An 8,617-nucleotide genomic window follows, 5' to 3' on the forward strand; every position below is an offset into this window, starting at 1 on the left:
AAAATGTTATATATAATATATGTTATAACATACATTATATGTAACTTATTAAAATGTAAATTTATTTACATACATAAATATATCTACATATAAATGATATGTTTCTATACAAATATAAAATTAAATATTAATATTCATAAAAAACCTTTGATGGACCACAGGCATACTCATTCATAGACTATCATTGTCTATGCTACTTTCATGCTACAATAGCAGAGTTGAGTAGGTGTGACAGAGACCATATGATCTATAAGCCCAAAATAGTTACCACATGGCCCTTTACAGAAAAAGTTGTCTGACCCTGCTTTTACAAGGCTCACAGTTCTCATATAACACTGTGGGGTAAGCGGATAAGTGGTGTTACTCTTTTCTCCAAGTGAGAAAAGGGAGGCTCTAAGAGAAAAAGTGAATCAGCTAATGCCATATAGTTTAAAAAACAAAAAACACCAAAGTTTATACTGGAACCCAGACTTCTACTGCAAGTGACATTGTCTTAATCCATGATTATAAGTCCCTACCCAAGTCTGTAGACTTTGGTTAAACAGTAGACAAATATCGGATCAAGTGGTATCAGGGAAATTAGCATATAGGTTATAAAGCCAGAGCCAGGGAGAACAGTTTATAAATGCAGGAACCCAAACATCTAGACCACTAGAGCAAAAATTCTTGTGCTGTTAAAATATACAAGTTGCAATGTGGTTGGTTACAAACATAAAGGAAACCTTCCAACTCACCAGTAATTAAAGAAGTACAAAAAAATTTTTAATGAGATACTACTATATATTCTAAATTAGTAAAAATGTTAATCATGATACCTGATAAAGGTAATGCTGTGCTAAAACTGAAATACTTATTTACATATTGCTTATAGTAATGTAAAGTCTTTAAAATACCCTACTATTTTTGTGTATGGTGTAAGGAAGTGTCCTAATTTAATTCTTTTACATGTAGCTGTCCAGTTTTCGTAGCACCACTTATTGAAGAGGCTGTCTTTTCTCCATTGTATATTCTTGCCTCCTTGTCAAAGATAAGGTGATCATATGTGCTTGGGTTTATCTCTGGGCTTTCTATCCTCTTCCATTGATCTATATTTCTGTTTTTGTGCCAGTACCATACTGTCTTGATTACTGTAGCTTTGTAGTATAGTCTGAAGTCTGGGAGCCTGATTCCTCCAGCTCCATTTTTCATTCTCAAGATTGCTTTGGCTATTTGGGGTCTTTTGTGTTTCCATACAAATTGTGAATTTTTTGTTCCTGTTCTGTGAAAAATGCCATTGGTAGTTTGATAGGGATTGCATTGCATCTGTAGATTGCTTTGGTTAGTATAGTCATTTCCACAATGTTGATTCTTCCAATCCAAGAACATGGTATATCTCTCCATGGATTAAAGACCTAAATGTAAGGCCAGACACTATAAAACTCTTAGAGGAAAACATAGGCAGAACACTCTATGACATAAATCACAGCAAGATCCTTTTTGACCCACCTCCTAGAGAAATGGAAATAAAAACAAAAATAAACAACAGGGACCTAATAAAACTTAAAAGCTTTTGCACACCAAAGGAAACCATAAACACGACAAAAAGGCAACCCTCAGAATGGGAGAAAATATTTGCAAACGAAGCAACTGACAAAGGATTAATCTCCAAAATATACAAGCAGCTCACGCAGCTCAATATCTAAAAAACAAACAACCCAATCCAAAAATGGGCAGAAGACCTAAATAGACATTTCTCCAAAGAAGTTATACAGATTGCCAACAAACACTTGAAAGGATGCTCAGCATCACTAATTATTAGAGAAATGCAAATCAAAACCACAGTGAGGTATCACCTCACACAATGACCATCATCAAAAAATCTTCAAACAATAAATGCTGGAGAGAGTGTGGAGAAAAGGGAACCGTCTTGCACTGTTTGTGGGAATGTAAATTGACACAGCCACTATGAAGAACAGTATGGAGGTTCCTTAAAGAACTAAAAATAGAATTACCATAAAACCCAGCAATCCCACTACTGGGCTTATACCCTGAGAAAACCATAATTCAAAAAGAGTCATGTACCACAATGTTCATCGCAGCACTCTTTACAATAGCCAGGACATGGAAGCAACCTAAGTGTCCATTGACAGATGAATGGATAAAGAAGATGTGGCACATATATACAATGGAATATTACTCAACCATGAAAAGAAATGAAATTGAATTATTTGTAGTGAAGTGGATGGACCTAGAGTCTGTCATACAGAGTGAAGTAAGTCAGAAAGAGAAAAGCAAATACCATATGCTAACATATATATGGAATGTAAAAAAAAAAAAAGAAATGGTTCTAAAGAACCTAAGGGCAGGACAGGAATAAAGACACAGACATAGAGAATGGACTTGAGGACACGGGGAGGGGGAAAGGTAAGCTGAGAGAGAGACACTGACATATATACACTACCAAATATAAAATAACTACTGGGAAGCAGCTGCATAGCACAGGGAGATCAGCTCAGTGCGTTGTGACCACCTAGAGGGGTGGGATAGGGAGGGTGAGAGGGAGACGCAAGAGGGAGGAGATATGGGGATATATGTATACATATTTCACTTTGTTATACAGCATAAACTAATACAACATTGTAAAGCAATTATACTCCAATAAATATGTTAAAAAAATGCCCCACTAACTTTAAATACTCCGTATTGTCTTTGAAAGCTTTTATTCTTTGAATCATTGATTCCATTTCTGAAAAATCTATCCTTGAAAAAAATTTAAATTCAGAGAAAGGTATTCATTGCAGTATTGTTTATTTTAAATTTGGAAGTAACTAGTTGTCCCAAAATAGAGAGCTGGTTAAGTAAATTGTGGTATATCAACCTGATGAAATATTATGCAGCCACTAGACCACTAGAGACTAGGTAACAAGATAGAAACAAATTTTTATAATGTGAAGCAAAATAAAACTTGTAATTTTTCTTTGGTTTTTGCTATGCAAAAGTTATGTGTATACTAGAACAAGGAAAAATGAAAACAGGTGATTTCTTAAGGTGATAGCACTCCGAATCCATTGTTGTTACAGCATTGACTAGATGGTAAAAAGACTGGAGGTCTTGTCTCCTGGACATTAAGTCTGAGTTGGCTCAGTCACCATGTTGGCTTACGCTTACACCGAGGCCTCATGCTTCCCTTTACCTCAGGACAAGATAGAAGTAAAGAGCTAGGGGCCAGGCTGAGCCCACAGGTAGGGTTGAGGAGGCATTCCTGCCAGGGTTAGACAGGTAAGGGAAGAGGGGGCCAGGAGGTGGGCAGGTCTCTGTCAGCAGTTATTCATGGTGGTCTCTCAGCTAGCATGGTGGTTGCATTGTCTTGTAAAGATACTGGACTCAGAATCAATCAAATTTCTGCATCTCAAGCCCTGACCCTGAGGCTTACTCAGATGTGAGGAAATGTGGTCCATCACCCAGTTATAGAGGAGGATTCTGTGGCTGACCTTCTGCTGGTTACCAAGAAGACAGGCAGGAATCAAACTCAGCTTTGACCCTGAGGAGCCTGAGAAGGGGACAGCTACAAAACATGGGATCCTGCAGGGAAAAGGAATATTAAACACACTAAAAGTATTCAGAGGAGGAGAGACCTCTAGCACAGTTTGAACATCTCTGCAGTTCTGAGACTCTCCAGTTGGCCTAATTGATGATAATTTCGGCACTGATTGAACAATAATGTGTATTCTGTGTTCACATCTACCTTCTCATTATTTATGGATTTTAATCATGGCCTTACAGAACATTGTATGTGGAAAGCCCTGTGAGGATATTTTGCATTTTTCCAGGGTAAAGAGTCCCCATAGCTCTTCTCTCATTCGGTTTCTTACACTAGACTGCATTTTCCCATCATGAACATCCTGTCTGAACATAGGATAACTCTTGGGTTCAAATTTTTCCTGACTTCAGTAATTGATCTTTCTACTTCCTGTATAGGTCATTGGTACCATCTTCCCCATCTCCTCTTCCCCTTAAGCCCCACTCTGAACTTCCCCAATGAGATGGTAGCAGGGTCTCTGCCCTCTGGGAGGTATCAAGACAGAGAAAGAGATAAGACATGTTATCCAAGAACACTAGGGGGAGCAGAGAGTGTGAGACTTGGAAGATGGGCAGGATTTGGGCAAGAATATAAGGGGCTTATTTGGGGAACAGTGAGTGGTTCAGTTTGGAATTAATCCAAGAGTTATATTTGTCTTATTTCCATTTTCTGGCGATATGGAGCATGGTATGAGAAATGGGATTTATCTTGGCAGATGTCCTAGGAGAAAAATTGGTCATCTGGGGGATGCTGGAGGGTTTCCCTCCTTGGGCCTATGAATGGCACAGTGGTTTCAGGAAACCTTGGGACTTGGTTAACCAATTATTAAGAAGTATGAACAATCCCAGTAAAAGTAGCAGTAAAACTAGATGCTCCTTAAATTCCTCACATTTCTGTAATATAAATCATCATCGTAATGATTACTATCGAGTGCCTATGTGAGATATTATTGTCTCCATTTTATAGATGAGAAAACTGAGGCTCACAGAGTTAAGAGACTTGCCAGGATCACACAGCTAGTAAGGGTTGATGGTAGAATTCAAACCCAGGCCCATCAAACCTCAAAGCCTGTGCCCTTTCAACACCGTTCTGTTGCCCCTAGACATGTGTGAAATGGCAAGGTGGTGAGGATGGCTCGGATTAACCACTTACCAGGTGCTTTTCTCCAAGGACTGAGAAGGAATAAGATGTGCCATGGGGACGTTTTAAGAAATTACCTGTGTGGCAGACCACTCGCAAACTTAGAGCCTTGCTGCAATGGATGAGGACCCAGCTGCACCTTCTATGAAACTAAAACTGGGGTCATTGGGACGGGCCTCCCTGGAGTAAGTTTTCAAGAGAAGAGATGAGAACATTGGGTCCTGTGGCTGGAAGAATTATACAGCTGCTAACAGCTGCAGGGATGTTGCTAGGGGAATAACAGTTTACTTCTGGACAGTTCTTTGTGATTTGTGGAGCTCCTTCCCTTTCATCATTTCATGATCATCGTATTCCAACCCTGGTTAATTGGGGTGATAATCTCCCTTTTACAGACCAGCAAATAGAGGCTCAGAGATGCTATGTGATTTTCCTTAGGTCACACAGCTTGTTAGCAATGCCATTTGCATTCAGGTTTTCAAAAGCCATCCTTCCTGAAACTCCACCCTCCTTTCCATTATATTTCTAAAGGAGTTTGGTGATTGATGGAGAAACCAAAATGATGCTTGTCAAGAGGAGTTGGGGGAAGTGAATAGAATGAGATGAAACACACAAAGAAAATCATTAAGACTAAATACCAGATACAGCAAGGAGACAGCAGAATCAAAGGAGTCCCTTCTGAGGACAGTCTGCCAGAATGGGCTTAGATGTGTCAGCTGCATCTGAAGTCCACAGAGGAAATGAGGATGTGGGTGGGAGATACGTAGAGAAATGAGTGGAGGACTCATCTAGAGGATGGGGTAGCAAGTCTGCTTTAGGTGGAACCCACTTTGGAGGGACTAGGAAGGGAATGGCAGTGTTTAACAGAGCAGGGAGGTAAAAGGAGAGGCTGCCTGGAGATCAGGGACTCTCATTCATTTGTGAGTAAAGTAGAGGTTCAGCACATGTTTTGAAAGATAGAAATTACTACCAAAAATGGGTGAAACTCAACTGTGTAATAGAGATCACATAAAAACAGAAAGTGGGGAAGTATTCTTAAATAAGGCACAAGAGCATCAAAACTGGATTACTTTATTATAATAATTAAGCCTGACATTTTTTAAAAGGCACTATTGGGAATGAAAAATTGAATTTTAGGGTCACTTGAGCCAGATGACCATCTTTGGGATGCTGTGGGAAGTATTTACTCCCATGCCCCCTTGAGTCCTATCCACTCCTTGCTTGGACTGTTGACGCCACAGACCAGACTGCCAGGTCTGGCTGTTTCTGGATATCAACCAGGCGTTGGTCCCTTGGCTGTGATTTGGTTGAATTCCACAAGCTGCGATGAGTAATATTCATGAATCCTATTCTAAAGATGCTAATTATTCTTTAAGAGTACTATTACTGGATATCACAAACCTTTTTATAGAAGTAGCCAAGTAACACTTCCAGTCAGTGCCCTAAGCCCCATAACCTGGAAGAGGATATTTTAAAAGTAAATTTGCTTTTTATATTCCATGAGAAGTTTAGCAGTTTCAGTATCAGGGAGCATTAGTTGATTAATCTTCAAATTTGTTCTTTAAGACATCCCAAAATAAATTTGTTACAACTAATGAATGTAATCATTTAAGGAACTCTAATTCATAATGATATTTGGAAAGAGTGCTAACTTGATATAGATTTTCTTTTTTATAAATTTATTTTTATTTATTTATTTTTGGCTGCATTGGATCTTTTTTGCTGTGAGCGGGCTTTCTCTAGTTGCGACAAGCGGGAGCTACACATCGTTGTGGTGCACAGGCTTCTCACTGTGGTGGCTTCTCTTGTTGCGGAGCATGGTCTCTAGGCTTGCAGGCTTCAGTAGTGGTGGCACGCAGGCTCAGTAGTTGCGGCTCATGGGCTCCAGAGCACAGGCTCAGTAGTTGTGGCGCACAGGCTTAGTTACTCCGCAGCATGTGGGATCTTCCCGAACCAGGGCTCGAACCCGTGTCCCCTGCGTTGGCAGGCGGATTCTTAACCACTGTGCCACCAGGGAAGTCCCGATATTTTTAAATTCAGCTTAATTAATGGCTTTTACTAAGGGTCCACTTTTACTCAGTGGGGGTTCTATGCATTATGGACTTTCAGATAAATGGATGACATTATTCTTTAAAGTGTCTTATCTGGGGTTGAGTTCACTACAGACTATAGGTATCAAGATATCTGGGAAGGAGTATGGTCAGATTATAGGGAGTATGCTGCACAGTGTCCAGATCTGGTTGGGAGGCCAGAGAGGAATCATTAATGGGCCCCAGCCCAGGAGAACTTAGGTTGGGGATCAGCATGGGAGTTGTAGTCATGGGGCAAATCCAGCCTCAAAGTGGGAGGGACCGGCAGGGGGACAAGAAATAGGAGGGAGGGCAGGAAATTGCTTTGTATGGATGGGGAGCTGGGCAGGGTTCTGTAGCCTCACTGCCTCTTTTGAATGATTCCCACCCCCAAGAGTCTTAGATGGAGATCATTTGGACCCAGAGCCTAGTATTTACATGTGGCCGGGAGCTGATATCTATCTGTGTGTAGGAAGCCTTGGACTGCAATTACATCATGTTTAGGGGCCCATGGAAAGGGGTCTTAAAAATAAGTTTAATTATAGGCAGTCATTCAACATTTCTCTGTGTTAATCTCATGTGTTTACCTTTTTTTGGTTGTGTTTTATGGAAGTCATAATAAAAGAAAACAATTTTAGGACAAAATATTTAGCAGGTGTGTGTCAGTGTGCTGTGGTACAGAGCGCACAGAGCAGAGAGTCTGGGTTCCAGCCCCAGAACCACTGATTGCCAACTGTGGACAGGGGCAGGCCACTCAATCTCTGTGAGGCTCACATTCTTCACCCGCACCTGGGGAATGAGAGAATTCACAGAGTTAATGACAGTGATAATCAGTGAGCTGTGAAAGGTCCTGCATGTGTGAGGTAGTGATATTGGTACTAAATGACAGGCCGGGGTTTAAAATCCTGGCTATAGAATTTACCAGGTCTGTAACCTTTGGCAAGTAAATTAGCCTCTCTTAGACTCAGTTTTCTCAACTGTTAAGTGGAAATAGTCATCTAACATCTAAGTCCTAGGGTTCCTGTGAAGGGTAAATGAAATAATGCACATGACATATGTGGCCCATAATATGTGCTTACTAAGTGTGACTATAATTATATACATATTATAAACAACACTTTATTGAGGTATGATTGACATATAAAAAGCTGTACCCATGAAACCGTCAAGGCAGTAAACATATCCATCCTCTCCAAAGTTTCCTTCCACCTCCATTCTTATTATTGTTATTATTATTATTTTGTGGTAAGAACACTTAACATAAGATCTACCCCCTTAGCAAATTTTAAGTATACAAAAGAGTATTGTTAACTAAGTCACTATGCTATATAGTAAATCTCCAGAACTTACTTATCCTGTGTAACTGAAACTTTGTACCCTTTAACCTTCACATCCCCATTTCCTCCTCTTCCCAGCCCCTGGCAGCCACCATTCTACTCTGCTTCTATGACTGATTATTTTAGATTCCACATATAAGTGATATCATAAAGTATTTGTCTTTCTGTGTCTGGCTTATTTCACTTAGGATAATGTCCTCCATATCTATCCATGTTTTTGCGAATGGCTGGATTTCCTTCTTTTTAAAGGCTGAATAATATTCCATTGTATGTATATACCACATTTTTTTAAACATATTCATCCATCAGTGAACATTTATGTTATTTCCACATCTTGGCTACTATGAACAAGGCTGCAGTGAATGTGGAAGTGCAGGTATCTCTCCAAGATCTTGATTTCTGTTCCTTTGGATAAATACCCAAAAGTAAAATTGCTGGATCATATGGAAGTCCTATTTATTAATATTTTGACGAAACTCCTCTCTGTTTTCCATAATGGCGGCACCAATTTACAT

The sequence above is a fragment of the Lagenorhynchus albirostris genome, chromosome 7, assembly GCF_949774975.1.
Source record: "Lagenorhynchus albirostris chromosome 7, mLagAlb1.1, whole genome shotgun sequence".
Classification (NCBI taxonomy): Eukaryota; Metazoa; Chordata; class Mammalia; order Artiodactyla; family Delphinidae; genus Lagenorhynchus; species Lagenorhynchus albirostris.